This window comes from Aquarana catesbeiana, linkage group LG11 (assembly GCF_042186555.1).
Source record: "Aquarana catesbeiana isolate 2022-GZ linkage group LG11, ASM4218655v1, whole genome shotgun sequence".
In the NCBI taxonomy this organism is placed as follows: Eukaryota; Metazoa; Chordata; class Amphibia; order Anura; family Ranidae; genus Aquarana; species Aquarana catesbeiana.
The window spans coordinates 245,673,388-245,690,666 of NC_133334.1; the positions used below are offsets into that span (position 1 = coordinate 245,673,388).

General features: G+C 42.2%; 1 protein-coding gene across 2 annotated transcripts in view; it reads right to left on the bottom strand.

Moving 5' to 3' along the window:
- Window positions 1-17,279, bottom strand: part of CDH8 (cadherin 8) — a 655,621-nt gene that overhangs the window by 496,835 nt on the left and 141,507 nt on the right. The gene's annotated exons all lie outside the window — the stretch shown is intronic.

The window sequence follows — 17,279 nt, forward strand, 5'->3', positions numbered from 1 at the left end:
GTCCCTGCACAGTCAAAACCAGGCTGCTTGCATGAATACTGAATGATTTCGATCCCCTATAGATCAGAGCTGCAGTTATTCACCAAGCAGAGTGATGGAAACCTGAGTCCTAACTGGTGTGTAAATAAAAGCAAGGGCTTCAATATAACTGAAGACCTGACGGTTACCCTTTTCTGGCAGGAGGGAACAAGCGCCTACAGCTGCAGCCATAGATATCAAGAAATAAAGACAAAGTAGAAAAAAAAACCCTGCAACAACAATAAAAGTGTGACAGTCCCAGAGCTGCCATTTAATCGCAACAAGGATAACAAAGAAACAGTATGACTGGGAACAAAGGTGAAACGCAATTATAGAGGACACAATAACTTAAAGCTAGTATTACATTTATTTAGAAAACGCCAACATGTGAAGGCTCCCTGAAGATCGGAGCTGGGAGGAAATTGCATCAAAGTAGGAGATCGTTTTAACTTGATTTTATAAAATGGCACACATGACTGCGGCAAGCGAGAGATTATGAGCTAAGGGATCATTCTGAATTTAAACTTTTTTTTTTTTTTTTTTTTTTTAAGAGATCACTTTGTAGTAGAAGTTCAGTTTCTATTCTAAAAAAAGAAATAAAAAAATATAGTTTTTTTTTTTTTTTTAATAGAAACTGAACTATATACTGTCTATCTATCTATCTATCTATCTATCTATCTATCTATCTATCTATCTATCTATCTATCTATCTACTGTATATCTATCTATATACAATATATTTATTTATTTTTTTTTATATATCTTAATAAACCTTAAAGTGATTGTACAGGAAAAATTAGTATTTACAAAAAATAACCTAACATACTTACCTGCTTTGTGCAGTGTTTTTTCACAGAGCAGTCCCAATCCTCCTCTTCTCGGGTCCCACGCCAGCGATCTGGGCCCCTCCCTCTTGCCGAGTGCCCCCATAGCAAGCTGTTTGCCGTGGGGGGCACTGATATGTGCTCGCTCCCAAGCCGGCTCTCTTCATCCATAAGACACGCGCCCACACTGTCTGTTGCATGAAACAACGTACAGGTATGTGGTTTCGCACAATAGAGCCGCCCTGCCGCAGTATATATGCGGTGAGTGGTCTTTAACCACTTTAACCACTTCAGCCCCAGAAGGACAAGACAATTGCGCGGTCGTTAGACGTTGCACCCAAACAAAATTGACGTCCTTTTTTTCCCACAAATAGAGCTTTCTTTTGGTGGTATTTGATCACCTCTGCGTTTTTTTATTTTTTGCGCTGCAAACAAAAAAAGAGCGTCAATTTAAAAAAAAAAAAAAGCAATATTTTTTACTTTTTGCTATAATAAATATCCCCAAAAAAAAAAAAAAATATATATATATATATATATATATATATATATATAAAAAAAAAGTTTTCCTCAGTTTAGGCCGATATGTATTCTTCTACATATTTTTGGTAAAAAATCGCAATAAGCGTATATTGATTGGTTTGCGCAAAAGTTATAGCATCTACAAAATAGGGGATAAATTTATGGCATTTTTATTATTAATTTTGTTTTTAATAGTAATGGCGGCGATCTGCTATTTTTATCATAACTGTGACATTATGGCGGACACTTTTGACACTATTTTGGGACCATTGTAATTTATACAGTGATCAGTGCTTTAAAAATGCACTGATTACTGTGTAAATCAGTGGTCATCAACCCTGTCCTCAGGGCCCACTAACAGGCCAGGTTTTATGTTTTACCTTGGGGAGATGCAGACTAGAATACTGCAATCACTGAGCAGCAAATGATATCACCTGTCATGTATTTCAGTTATCTTGCAAACCTGGCCTGTTAGTGGGCCCTGAGGACAGGGTTGATGACCACTGGTGTAAATGACACTGGCAGGGAAGGGGTTAAACACTAGGGATGATCAAGGGGTTAAGTGTATCCTAGGGAGGTAGTCTAACTGTGGGGGGGATGGGCTACCACTGACATGACAGCGATCACTGTTCCCGATGACAGGGAGCAGTAGATCTCTGTCATGTCACTAGGCAGAACTGGGAATACCTTATTTACAAAGGCATCTCCCCGTTCTGCCGCTCCGTGACACGATCGTGGGCCCCCGGCGGACATCGAGTACGTGGGACTTGCGGGCACGGTCACAGAGTCAACATTGCACGGTCAACATCACGGCCCCCAGCAGACATCGAGTCCGCTGGACCTGCGGGCACGGTTACAGAGTACGCGGTGCACCCACAATGCCCTGACCTAAAGGGGACGTACCTGTACGCCCATTTCCCCAGCCATGCCATTGTGCCGACATACATCGTCATGCACTGGTCGGCTAGTGGTTAAGTGGCTAGCTGATATTGTATTTTGTATTTAACTGAGGCTACAAACAATTTAGAAAACGGACACAGCGGTCGCCTATAGTAGTGAAGGTAATAATTTGTTTGGACAAGCTTAATCCAGAGGAACCTTTTAACCTTCACTAAAACACAGAGATCAGCTTTAATGAAAGCAGTGTAGGTACCTGACTTGGAATCAGTCCCTATACAGCAGAGCAGAAGTGTAAGAGGAAGAAGCAGGACAGGCAACCAATCGGTTCATGTGCTGACAAGAGGCATGCTAATAGGAAGGGACAGCAGAGTGATAGAGAGATAAGCTATGTGCTCCTTCTCCTTTCTCTGTCCAGTCACAAGTTGTTGTGGATCTAGAACAATTTAGACTCAGAGGAAGTGGGTTGAATGCTGCTAGCCATCAAACTGAGGACATCTAATGGAATCAAAAGGTACTGCGGGGAGAAATATCTGGATTAGAGTTGAATGTTGCAAAAAAAAGCTGGAATTTTATATCTTGTAACAATCTGTTCTTTTTTTATCTTGCTGTTTTTTGCTGTAAATCTGTTTTAAACATCTTCATAAATTGTAAATACATTAAATGTTTGCATCCCAGCAAAGTTTCCTCCAGAACATTTTGCCACCCTTGCAGACTAATAAGGAACCTCTCTATGCATACAACCATTCCTTACAACATCTATATTTTTTATCATGTAAGCAGGTTTATTATTTTACAATACAGCATGTTAGCGCTGTTATCAGTGTATAGATATATCAGCAGGACTCTATGCCTGGAGGAGCTGAGGCAGCAGGGGACGGAAAGAACTTATAATTATATACAGATATATAAAGCGGTGCTCGGAATACTTGCTTATGCTTATCTTTTTGTTTATTTTGAACTCTATATAGCATATAAGTTTTCTTTTATCTGAACTCTGTCGGCATCTTGTCAGCTTTAATCCACAATGTTTGTCTTCCCTTTGATTTGATATTTTCTGCTTATTTCCCTAGATTGGACTGAAGCATAGCACTCCACATTTACTTAACAACAAAGTAAAAAACAACGGTGTATGTCAACTAACCATTCCGATAATAGTTAATTGGGCTGATTGACTAAAACTGGAGCGTGCAAAATCTGGTGCAGCTGTGCATGGTAGCCAATCAGCTTCTAACTTCAGCTTGTTCAGTTAAAGTATTACTAAAGTCTCGTTTTTTTTTTTTTTTTGCAAAAAATAACAAACATGTTATACTTACCTGCAGTGGCGTCGCTAGGGGGTGGCTTTTGGGGCTATAGCCCCGAATCTGGGGCCCATAGCCCCGAGTCTCTGCAGGGGTCCCCAAGGGGAGGGGAGGCTCTCTGGGGACCCTGATGTAAGTGGGGGGCTCACTGGGGACCCTGATGCAAGGGGGAGGCTCTCTGGGGACCCTGATGCAAGGGGGAGGCTCTCTGGGGACCCTGATTTTAAGGGGGAGACTCTCTGGGCACCCCAATTTAAGGGGGAGGCTCTCTGGGGACCTTAATGTAAGGGGGATCTCTGGGAACCCTGATGTAAGTGGGGTGCTCTCTGGGGACCCTGATGTAAGGGGGGCTCTCTGGGGACCCTGATGTAAGGGGGCTCTCTGGGGACCCTGATATAAGGGGGCTCTCTGGGAACCCCGATGTAAGGGGGGGCTCTCTGGGGACCCTGTTGTAAGGGGGGCTCTCTGGGGACCCTGATGTAAGGGGGCTCTCTGGGAACCCCGATGTAAGGGGGGGCTCTCTGGGGACCCTGATGTAAGGGGGGCTCTCTGGGGACCCTGATGTAAGGGGGCTCTCTGGGAACCCCGATGTAAGGGGGGCTCTCTGGGGACCCTGATGTAAGGGGGGCTCTCTGGGGACCCTGATGTAAGGGGGCTCTCTGGGGACCCTGATGTAAGTGGGGGGCTCTCTGGGGATATACACACACACACCCGTATATTGCTGTATATACATGTGTATGCCCGCCCAAGCGTATGACTTTCTTTACTACGCTGCTATGGGCTCTAGCCCCAGATATTTTGTAGACCTAGCAACGCCCCTGTTTACCTGCTCTGTATAGTGGTTTTGCACAGAGCAGCTTAGATCCTCCTCTTTTTGGGTCCCTTGCCGGCAGTGGCGTAGTGGCACTCGCGGCTGCAAATTTTTTTGCACCCCCCCAAGAAAAATGGTATGTGGCAATATAGCGGCGCCACGCCAAAACTGTGGATGTGGTCAAATTGCATCAACAGTGGGAGGGGCTTGACCACTTCAGCCCCAGAAGGATTTAACCCCCTTCCTGACCAGAGCACTTTTTGCAATTCAGCACTGCGTCACTTTAACTGACAATTGCGCGGTTGTGCGACGTTGTACACAAACAAAACTGATGTCCTTTTTTTCCCACAAATAGAGCTTTCTTTTGGTGGATTTTGATCGCCTCTGTGTTTTTTATTTTTTGCGCTATAAAAAAAAAAAAGAGCGACAATTTTGAAAAAAAAAAATATTTTTATTTTTTACTTTTTGCTATAATAACTATCCCCCAAAAATATAGAGAAAACTATTTTTTTCCTCAGTTTAGGCCGATATGTATTCTTCTACATATTTTTGGTAAAAAAAAAAAATCGCAATAAGCGTATATTGATTGGTTTGGCCAAAATTTATAGCGTCTACAAAATAGGGGATAGTTTTATGGCATTTTTATTATTTTTTTTTTATTATTACCATGGCGGCGATCTGCAATTTTTATCGAGACTGCGACATTATGGCAGACACATCGGACACTTTTGACACTATTTTTGGATCATTGTCATTTATACAGCAATCAGTGCTATAAAAATGAACTGATGACTGTGTAAATGACACTGGCGGTGAAGGGGTTAACCACTAGGGGGCGATGAAGGGGTTAAGTGTGTCCTAGGGAGTGATTACAACTGTGGGGGGAGGGGCTTCAACACACATGACAGTGATCACTGCTCCCGATGACAGAGAGCGGTGATCTCTGTCAAGACACAAGGCAGAACGGGGAAATGCTTTGTTTACAAAAGCATCTCCCTGTTCTATCTCTCCGTGACACGATCGCGGGCACCCGGCGGACATCGAGTCCGCAGGACCCGCCGTCACGGAGAACGCGGCGTGTGCTGCAGTGCTGGTTCCTAAAGGGGACGTACCTGTATGCCCTTTTGCCCACCAGTGCCATTCTACCAACATAAATTGGCATGCGCTGGTCAGCAAGCGGTTAAATGGCCATATGTATTACTGACTGTGCCACAAGCGAGTATGTAACAGACAGTACAAACCTCAGTACACTTATTTTAATAAAATAAAACTGTTCTATTGCATATCCTTTACTACACAAAGCTAATCTTAAAGTGATATTAAAGTTTTGTTTTTTGTTTTTGTTTTCTAAATAATAAACATGTTATACTTACCTGCTCTGTGTGGTTTTGCACAGAGCAGCTCGGATCCTCCTCTTCTTGGGTCCCTTGCTGCCACCCCTGGCCCCTCCCTCTTTCTGGATACCCCAACCACAAGCAGCTTGCTATAGGGGCATCCAAGCAGGCACGCTCCCAAGCCATGGCTCTATGAGTCCATTCACAAACAGAGCCATGGCTCGACTCCGCTCCCTCCATCTTCTGATTGGCTCACTGGCTGTGATCGACAGCAGTGTGAAACAATGCTTTCTGCTGCTTCCAAAAGCCAATCAGGAGTGTCCCTAGACAGCCAAGGCTCTCGTGGACATCTCTGGATCGAGAAGTGGCTCGGGTAAGTATTAGGTGGGGCTGGGGGGGGGGGGGGAGCTGCTGCACACAGAAGGTTTTTTTACCTTTATGCACAGAATGCATGAAGATTAAAAACCTTGTGCCTTTACAACCACTATAACAAAGAATGTGCTGTACTTAGAATGCAGTGGTCAGGAGTAAGAAATGTAACACACAGTGAGGGGAATTTGTCAAAACTGGTGCAATCAGAATTTGGAACAGCTGTGCATGGCAACCAATCAGCTTCTATCTTCAGCTTGTTCAGCTTTAAAATCAAAGCTATGAGCTGATTGGTTGCTATGCACAGCTGTTCCAAATTCTGTCTGCTCTAGTTTTGATAAATTCCCCTAAGGGCTCATTCAGACAGGTGCTGAGACAGGTCCTGTACTCTGAGCCACTTTTTGCTGCATCTGAGAGAGCTTCACCTATGGAAGTGGGTGCACAGATCCAAATGCAGACACTGTGCGTTTGGATACATGCATCTCTTCCTGTCTGCATGTCAAATTTTGTCCATGGAGCTGCCGCGTCCAATTGACTTTGACTGGACTGCCTGTACAGGGATTGCACAGAGCACCAAGCATCCCCAAGTGGTACACGGCCATCACACTGGGCATGGGTGCATATGCTCCATGTAAATGAGGCCTAATTGTCATTTGAGCCAGATAGGAGGAAAGAGGAGATGTCGGATAATTAGGGAGATGTCTGTGCCCTGGCGGCACCCCCCTAGATGTGTCACCTGGGGCAGGCGCCCCCCTAACCCCCCTAGTTTTGGCCCTGCTCGCCTGCGCTCCTGGCCCCACCCTCCTGTCGAGTGCCCCCACAGCAAGCAGCTTGCTATGGGGGGCACCCGAGCCGAGCTGCAGCTCTGTGTGCTCATTCAGAGATCTGGCCTGTCACCTCTCTCTCCTCATTGGCTCACTGACTTTCATTGATAAAAGTGGAGGCCAATGCCGTTTTCCTGCCATCTCAGCCAATGAGGAGGGAGAGTCCCAGAGAGCCAAGCCTCTCATGCATCATCGCTGGATATAGATGGGGCTCAGGTAAGTATTGCGGGGGCTGAGGCTTTTTACCTTCATGCATAGAATGCCTTAAGATAAAAAACCTTCTACCTTTACAACCACTTTGAGCTTTGACAAAAAAACTGGAAGCTGATTGATTTCTATGGAGAGCTGCATCAGATTTTTTACTCTTCAATCTCAGTAAATAAACCACTGTGTCTAAATGAAGATGGGGGAATTTATGATTGTTGTCTTTGACTATAAGTCTCGCATTTGTGATGGAACACATCTATTAGTGATTTTTGCCTGCATTATTTGAATATTTATAGAATCTCATAAAACCACCTAACGTCTCTCGTTATAAAATTTCTGCCACTCATCGGTTACACAGATGCAGCAAAACATTTCGCTTTTTTTTATTGAAGCCATACGGAAAATCTGGTATGGAGGAACATGTGACTCTCTCCCTTCTATTAGGCTCGGTTCACACCAATGCAGTTTGCTTTTGATCCATTTCTGCAATGCTTTTTGGGTTTAGGCACACTCGATTTTGCCGCAATTTGTGTTTTGCATTTTTAGATACTTTTTTTTTTAGCCAAATTGTTGTTGGGCAGATTAAAAAACACACATTTTGGTAAAATAGCGACAAAAATGCACTGCAAGTTTTCTGTAGCTTCTCCATTGAAGTCTATTGAGCTAAAAAAGAAAAAAAAGCACTGTTTAAAAAAGTCTCTGACCCTTTCCAAAAACGTCGTAGTTGAAAAAGAGGATGGGAACGTGTCCCATAGGAAGCCATGTTAAATAAACTGTAGTATGTTTCTGAAAAAAGCACCAAAAAATGCATAGTTGTGAACCAAGCCTCTTTTTACCCTCCTTCCAGCCACATAAGGTATATTTTTGGTGTAAAAAAAAAGTGGGCTTTAATATCCAACCATTGTACATATGTCTCCATGGCCGCATGAGGACATGTGACTGCTGTGAGAGCCAATCATAGCCAATCATAGCAGTCACATGATACAGAAGCCATGCTGCCTCCTGGGCATTAAAGCCCACTTAAAGGACTGCATTAAGGGTTTAACAATACAGCACTAGGTATTTCAGAAGCTAATCTTCAGATTCCAAAAATGAAAACTGAAGGGTCACACCACTGATAAGAGGTCCAGATACAATTTGATCAGGAGGACAATCCAAAGAGTACCTACATGTTTCAGGGGCTTGATTGAACACAATGGGGTTAAATTACTAAAGGCAAAAAAAGACTGTCCACTCTGCAAGTGCACTTGCTCAAAAGTAAAGGTGGTTAAGCTTCACTTTGCAAAGAATATCTAATCACGTGCAAGGAAAATCTAAAAGAACAGCATTATTGCTTGCACATGATTGGATGATGAAAATCAGCAGAGCTTCTGCTCATTAACTAGGCTCTGGAGCAACTGTACTTGCAGAGTACAATTGCACTTTTCAAAGTGCATAGTCTATGTGCCTTTAGCAAATCAACCCCAATGTGAAGAAACTAGAAGTGAGCTGGACCTTTAGCCTACGTTCACATTGGGCCGATTTGGCATGCAATTTGACATTGCAATGGCACCGTCCGAATCAGCCCCCGATTCCCAAAAGTAGTTCCTGTACTACTTTTGATGACTTCGGGGGTGATTTGAACCCGCACAGATGTCTGTCAAATCGCCCCTGAAGTCAGACTGCATTGCTAGTTTGAAATTGTGCAAGTTCAGCTGAACTTGCATGATTTCTAACCCGCATTCAGTGTGAACCTAGGCTGAATATGATTTTTTCAAGTGTGATTACATGTCCAGGTGTCGTCAGCAGCTGGTTTGGCAACCCTGATGAAGGGGGCTATTTTGGACATCAAAAACAAACAAAAATTCCTAGCTCACTTACCAGCTAGCCTGCAAGAAAACCAAGCTGGTTTTTAGCTGGTAAGTGAACTGGGAATTTTTGTTTGTTTTTGATGTGTGTTCCCCTTCCATGTGCTCCCTGCTGCAAAGGCTTGTTATTGGGTGGGGTGGTTGCCATTTGTTTGGTCATTTTTGGACCCCTGAAACATGTTGGCTACATTTTGGATTCCCCCCCCCCATTTTTTTGCGAATAGAGTTATATCTGGACCTCCTAACAGTAGCATGGCTCTTCAATTTCTATTTTTGTTAAACTACACTACAAGCCAAGGTGACTGTGGAGATCCTCCAAAGTGAATAATCTGCCTGGCCGAGAACCAGATTATTTACATCACCCTTAATACTTTAAAATAGCTATACCAATGACATAATCTTATGTGTCCAGTGATACTCTTCCCCTTTCCTCATCAATGGTTCCATCATAGATATGTGGGGGTAGGTTAAAAATTCTCGGCTCTGTGAAAACTCCAACCACGTTAACTTGGACCTCTCACAATGATTCTTGTCTTTTTTGCAGTGAGCAAATAGGGCAATAGAGGAGCAATGGAAATAGAAGTATAAGTAGTGGGGTGTAAAGCATATTTTCACTTTATGCTGCCTTTTCCTTTTTGGCAATATTGTCCCTTTAACAAATAGTCTTTGATGGAGTAATTTACACTTCCTGCCTTGATCACTGTTTCTATACTATAATCCGACCTATTCCTACTCAGCCTGCCTCCAGATCCAGTCCACATGGGAATTCTTTGACAGACTCATTCATCTCACTCAACGCACGTATTCTTCCACCTTGCAAGTCAAAGAACAAACTTGACACCGCTTTACGAGTGACTCTAAACAAATGTTCCCGCAAATCTAAACAAAACCGTCTATTGTAATATTTCAGCCCTCATGACCAACTTATTGAATTCCTAGCTTAGATATGAGCAAAATTATCTCATCTGAATGAGTAATAGTGTTCAGTGAATACAACTTTTTACCAGCTTGATTGGTTTTTGACAAGAAAATGAGATATGCGATAACTTTCATATAGCGGTTGCTCCGTTAAACAGTGACTCACCTAATCATTTTTCCGATTAGTTCTGCAAGTCTTTTGAGAGCATAACAAACCAAGCATGACAAATAACCTTGCATGAACTAAGATGAGGCAATCAAAAAGGGCACTTACATATTATTGCAGCCTTTCTTCAACTACTCTAGTTTTATGCATATATAGCTTGGAAATAAGGATGGATCGCAAGCTGTCACACATGCACTGCAAATGGCCAAATTAAGTGTTTACCATTGTCTAGAGTGCCACTTAAGAAGATGCTATAACAAGAAGAGTGGTTGACAAAAATGAACGAGGTTGCTTCTTAGGTACCTCACTTCCATAAGGCTTGGTAAGAATCACCTTTTGGGTAGTTTAAGCTTTTGACTTAAAAAAAAGGAGGGGTAAAAATGAATGTAGTATTCTGTAGCCAAGAATCCAGCAGCTATAGACTCTAAATGATATAATATTGTCGGTGATAAATGTAGAGATAGCTGCAAAAACCAAATCAAAAGCACCATTGGCTAAATAGCTTGAGTGTTTGGGACTTGTCACACGCTTACAAGACAAGATTCATACCCTGTGCTTCACAAACTGCCGGTGATATTTCATATACCATAGGTCTCTGCAGAATGCAAAGAGAAAATAAAGCTTTGCACCAAAGTAATGTAAAGGTGTTGATGGGTACATCCCTCTGGGTGGCAACATGTAGCCATGAAGCAAGTACTTTATTACAAAACAACCTTTGACCTGTATTGGGTGGCTCAGAGAGGGTACATAATTTATTATAGGAAAAAAAAATTTAGTTGGTGGACAGGAGAGGCAACCCGATGCATAAAAAATTATACATTCTCAGCATTCGGGTGAAAAGTGTATACTAATGAAGCTGCCAGCCCCAAATTGTGATACCCAATATACCAAACCAATAAACCAAAAAGGTGCAGTGCTAAATAAACAAAATAATAAAAAAAAAAACAAATCAAGTGTCCAATGAAATTGTGTAAATCAACAATTTGTGAGTAAATATAGTCTATAATATAGATCCATGCAGGTCAAAGAATCATTGAGAAACAATGACATATCACACCACTTACAGAAAATAAATTACCCTCTATTAACGAGTGGCCAAAAAGCACTCAATGGTAACGTGACAAACTATGGATACTTCATATAGCCTTCCAAAGGTTCAGCTTTATGTTATCCAGCAAAAATCCATAGACCAGGTATCTAATATGTAAAAATTAAACAACTCACATAGTGTCATTTGTAATACAATTAATCCATATTTCATAAAAAGCACGTACTCACATGTAAGCAATCCATAATGAGCACAAATAAACACACTGCCACAGTGAAATTGCAACTCAGCAGCTCAGTGAAAAGGATCAGTGCCCAGAGGAACTTCAACAGTTAAAGTAGAACTATAGAAAAAACTCTTTTTTTCATTTTGGATAAAGTAAGGGAGGGTTATAACCCCTGTCAGATTTTTTTTTTCGCCATGTATGTCCCATTGCAGAGATTTTGCTTCACTTCCTGTACCATAGCCAAACAGGAAGTGAGAGGAAATCCCTGCAGATGAAGGGAATTGCTTGGGGATCCCCAGGTCACCAAAACTAGTGTCCCCATTGGAAGATTTCCCCACTATTGCTTTTGGGTTGGGGACAACCCAAACTTTGGGATTTTCTTTTACTTTCACTATCAATTATAATAGTAAACAGGGCTAATAGAGAGGGTGAGTTTTCCTAACGGGGGGCACAGACAGCACTCCATCCAAAACCAGGCCTTTTTTTTATACTTTAGGTGTAGCACCCAGAGAGGTCATCCAAATTGCTTACCAGAGTGTATGTATCAACATATATACAGACTTAGCAGCCTATGGGATGGATGGATCCTACTCCATTCAGCACAGCAGTTTATAGCAACAGGGTAATAAACTGAACTGAATTACTCAGTGCACTAAAATATATATATATATATATATATATATATATATATATATATATATATATATATATAGAGAGAGAGAGAGAGAGAGAGAGAGAGAGAGAGAGAGAGAGAGAGAGAGAGCAAAATTATAAATGGAACACTTTTGTGTTTGCTCCTATTTATCATGAGCTGAACTTCTCAAACATTGTTCACAAATCTGTCTAAATCTGTGTTAGTGTTTACTTCTCATTAGCCGAGATAATCCATCCACCTCACAGGTGGATGGATTATCAAGATGCTGATTAGACAGCATGATTATTGCACAGATGACCTTAGGCTGGCCACAATAAAAGGCCACTCTAAAATTTGCAGTTCTACTGTATTGGGGGGGTTCGGGAGTGTCTGAAAACCAGTCAGTATCTGGTGTGACCACCATTTGCCTCACGTAGTGCAGCTCATCTCCTTCGCATAGAGTTGATCGGGTTCTTGATTATGGCCTGTGGAATGTTGGTCCATTCCTCTTCAATGGCTGTGCGAAGTTGCTGGATATTGTCAGGAACTGGAACACGCTGTTGTATACGCCAATCCAGAGCATCCCAAACATGCTCAAAGGGTGACATGTCAAGTGAGTATGCTGACCATGCAAGAACTGGGATGTTTTCAGCTTCCAGGAATTGTGTAAAGATCCTTGCAACATGGGGCCGTGCATTATCATGCTGCAACATGAGGTGATGATCGTGGATGAATGGCACAACAATGGGCCTCAGGATCTTGTCAAGGTATCTCTGTGCATTCAAAATTGCATCAATAAAATGCACCTGTGCTCATTGTCCATAGCATACGCCTGCCCATACCATAACCCCAACGCCAACATGGGACACTCGATCCACAACGTTGACATCTGCAAACCCCTCACCCACACAACACCATAAACGCTGTCTGCCATCTGCCCTCTACAATGAAAACCAGGATTCATCTGTGAAGAGAACATCTCTCCAAAGTACCAGATGCCATTGAATGTGAGCATTTGCCCACTCAAGCTGGTTATGACGATGAACTGCAATCAGGTCGAGACCACGATGAGGATGACGAGCATGCAGATGAGCTTCCCTGAGATGGTTTCTGACAGTTTGTGCAGAAATTCTTTGATTATGCAGCTGTCCGGGTGGCTGGTCTCAGACGATCTTGGAGGTGAAGATGCTGGATGTGGAGGTCCTGGGCTGGTGGGGTTACAGGTGGTCTGCGGTTGTGAGGCCAGTTGGATGTACTGCCAAATTCTCTAAAACACCTTTGGAGACAGCTTATGGTAGAGAAATGAACATTCAATTCAAGGGCAACAGCTCTGGTGGACATTCCGGCAATCAGCATGCCATTTGCACGCTCTCTCAAAACTTGCGACATCTGTAGCATTGTGCTGTGTGATAAAACTGCACATTTTAGAGTGGCCTTTTATGGTGGCCAGCCTAAGGCACACCTGTGCCATAATCATGCTGTCTAAGCATTTTGATATGCCACACCTGTGAGGTGGATGGATTAGCTCGGCAAAGGAGAAGTGCTCACTAACACAGATATATATATATTCAGTACCTCCAGTGAGACTAAAACAGTCCCTGGCCCCCTGATGATGCAATTTGCTGACAAAACACAAAGGGAGCAGCCTAGGACTTGGTAACGTCATTGCGCAAATGGACCGAATGGTGTGATCTTCTTTCGGAGGTATTTCATTGTAGTTATCTAACGGATACGTGAAAACACTTTCAATTGTATATTTAATAGACCAAATGTACAAAATAAGAGAGGTTCATTGGCAGGGTTTACACACATTTAAGCAATTACCAAGCAGTTTAAAGGACTGAAATCTTTAACTGAGCATCTTCCTGATCATATTTATTACATGGAGTGTCTAGCAGTTGTAGGACTATAGAAAGGAAGATTGCCAGCATCTCCAGTTCTTCAGCAGACCGCAATCCATGCCTGAGCACTGGCCATTTAGCCATGGATGTTTAATTAAAGAGGTAGAAGCACTGCAATGTGTTTCTAGTTGTAGGACTAAAGTCCTGAAGCCAAGCACTAGAGCAGGATTATCTGTCACTAATAATAGATATGGACTCCAGCAAGTTATGAATGTTACATGTTTTACACAGTCATAGTTACTGTTCTCTGTCTGAGGCATTGTACAATAAAGTTTTTATTTTCCAGCATATATATGAAGTAGTTATTCCTAACACTGGATTGCCTCCAATCAAATTGACAAGGAGCATACATGCATTTGCTTGAATGACTATGATCCTGCTTATTACAGCAACTTATCAGGGAGAACAACCAATTTCCATAATGATTCCCCAATAGGTAGAAAACTAATCCTAAAGCCCTTAAGCATAGCAATCTGCACCCCGCTGCCATAAGAGATGGAGTTTCCTGTACGCCCCTTTACCAACATCACACAGAGGCTGATTATTAAAAATTAATGTAGAACTCAGCAGCCAACAAACACTTATAAAGAACATAAACAGCTAAGGCTTCCACTGACATCAATAAAAAGGGCTTCAACAGTCAACATTCATATTTTTGTTCAGCATATAGTCTACCTACCTACTAAGAAACAGGACAGTTCCCAAAAAACACTATATGCTAATAAAATACAATTTACAAGCAAAACAAAATAAAATGTCTTTGATGGGAAAAAAAGAACACAAACCCTTATCCAAAGTCAGCTGTATTGAGATGAACTAATAGTTAGGAGAGGTGCTACCACCACTATGAATGTGTTGGTAATTGGTCACTTGCTTTGCCTTTGTGTTGCCATTTTTTGGGAAAAGGGTAACACAAATATAGCTAAAGTCAGAATTGCTTTAATTTTAAATATAGTAGGTAAGGATTAAAACCCCACCCAGGGCTTTTTTGCTTTCTGTATCCAATAGAGGAGATTTACTTTCACTTCCTATCGTGTAGACTTATTAGAAAATAGGTGAAGACAAGAGAAAAAGAAAATTCCCTCTTAAAGGGTTGTCACTGGAACAAGTATCTACAATGGAAGGTCGAACCCCTGTTTCCATTCTGATGAACTTGATCACCTCATCACTTTCAGTCTTGATAACAATGGAACCTTTGACCCTGGTTTTGCCTAATTTGTACACAGCAATTAATTCCTGGTGATTGTGCCAATCCTGAGTCCTCGTTATTAATTATTATGCTTAAAGTAGTTGTAAAGGTACAAGGTTTTTTACCTTCATGCATTCTATGCATGAAGGTAAAAAAATCTTCTGTGTACAGCAGCCCCCCCAATACTTACCCGATCCGCCTCTCGATCCAGTGATGTCCATGAGAGCCTTTCCTCTCCAGGGACTCACACTGCTGATTGGCTATTGGCAGCAGTGAGAACTATTGACTCCCACTGCTGTCAATCACAGCCAGTAAGCCAATAAGGAGGCGGAAGGAGTGGGGCCGAACCTCGGCTTCGCGTGTGAATAGACACACAAAGCAGCGGCTCGGCTCGGGTGCCGCCATAGCAAGCTGCTTGCTATAGGGGCATGCGATAGGATGGAGGAGCCAGGAGTGCAGGAATGAGAAAACCTGAGAAGGATCCAGGCCACTCTGCAAAACCACTACACAGAGCAGGTAATTATAAAATGTTTATTATTTTAACGAAAAATAAGATAAAGCTTTACAGTCACTTTAAGACCTGAAAAAAGTGGAGGTCTTTGAGCCCCCCAAAAACATTTTGGCTGTTCTGTTTTTCTTCTTGTGAACCAATATCAATATTAAAAGTTGTTGAGCTCTCAGACCTTTAGTTTGGTGTTCCCATTAGGCTTTGCTCACATAGCCCAGTACAAGTCATAGAAAAAAAAAAGATCATCTGTAGGGAGCTCACAGGCAATACTCTGGCTTCTGCTCCCCCTTTTCGGGCACAGCTTCCACAATTCAAGTCCTCTTTAAATTTGCTTTGTTAGCTATACTTGCATTCATTACAATTCATGTCTTTGAATTATGTTCACAGTAATTTACGGAAGGCATTTCTAAATGCATTGCACCTGTAGGTGAAGGGCATGGCTTGCCGATGCATTTTGCAAACACAGAACAAAACATAAAATCCACCCATCAAAGTCTATTTGACAACACTGGCCATCGGCGGTAGCGGCACATTAGACAAATGGACCACTTACTGAAGTAATAATATTAGGTAGGCCATTTATTTTTTAAGCCTCTAGTAAAGTCCGACTGTGACTACCGACATTGATGTAAATCATTAGCTCCTCCCGAATAGACTGTTAAACCATAGTTACCTCATTTCCTTTCTGACTCCTAATTTTCAGGATGAACAAACACAGTTTTGTTAATCTGTAAGACATGAGTTCACAGCCTAAAAGAAACATTAAAACACTTTATATGTAGTAAGGTTAATGGAGGAGGTAATAAATCTGCCTAAATAAACCGTACTATTTAAGGTGGAGAAGAAGTTTGTACGTCAGAGATGAAATATATCTTTGGCTCAGTGTGGTGTCTCTGAAGCTGTTCGATCATTTACTGTTAATTTGTCATTGACTTTTAGAGCTGGAGAAGGAGCTGGTTTAAATAATTTATAATTTTAACCGAAGGCATGCAAGATGTAATAAGCATATTAAATTGCATAGTAAAATAAAACAATGTGCTACTTCAGAAGGTTAAGAAATTTGGATTGTAAAACAAAAAACTTAATGAAGATGGCATATGGTAACCTCCAGACAAACTAGCACTTAATGCATTCATGGATATATTGGTTCTAAAACCAAACCAAGACCATCATTTACAGAGGTGCCTTGGCATGGAGTATGGCTTCCCCCAGTGGGGGCCGGTCCACAAGGGGTGCAGGGGCGCCACCCCCCCAGCCCGCCAGACCAATAAGTTTCCACCAGGTCTGTCACCCCCTCACAGGCACATGACCACATCCCGAGGCCCCAGTTGGCCAGTTTTATATTGTCCTTGATGCGCAGAGCACTGCCCCCCGAGCTCTCCCACCCTGTGATGCTTTGGCTTCCTGGCCATTCAGAACCCAGAAAGAAGACTGGGTAAAGTTGGATGCTGCGGCGTCGGACAGTCCAAGGGAGCTCCGCAGTAGGGTGAGTGCGGACCCCCCTCCAAAATCCTCCAGCACCAACCATCACTGGCTTTCACATATATTTGCAAGCATAGGCAACTAAACCTCTGTTTTCAGTTAAATGGATCTATCATTAAATGTTACTTTTTACCTAAATCAAATGTCATATTTATTAAACCCCGTAATCATTTTGAATTAAAAAACATCTTTTTTCTTTAAATACAAAACTGAGTTTGATTCATGTGATCTAGAATCCTCGGCGCACCTAGAGTCT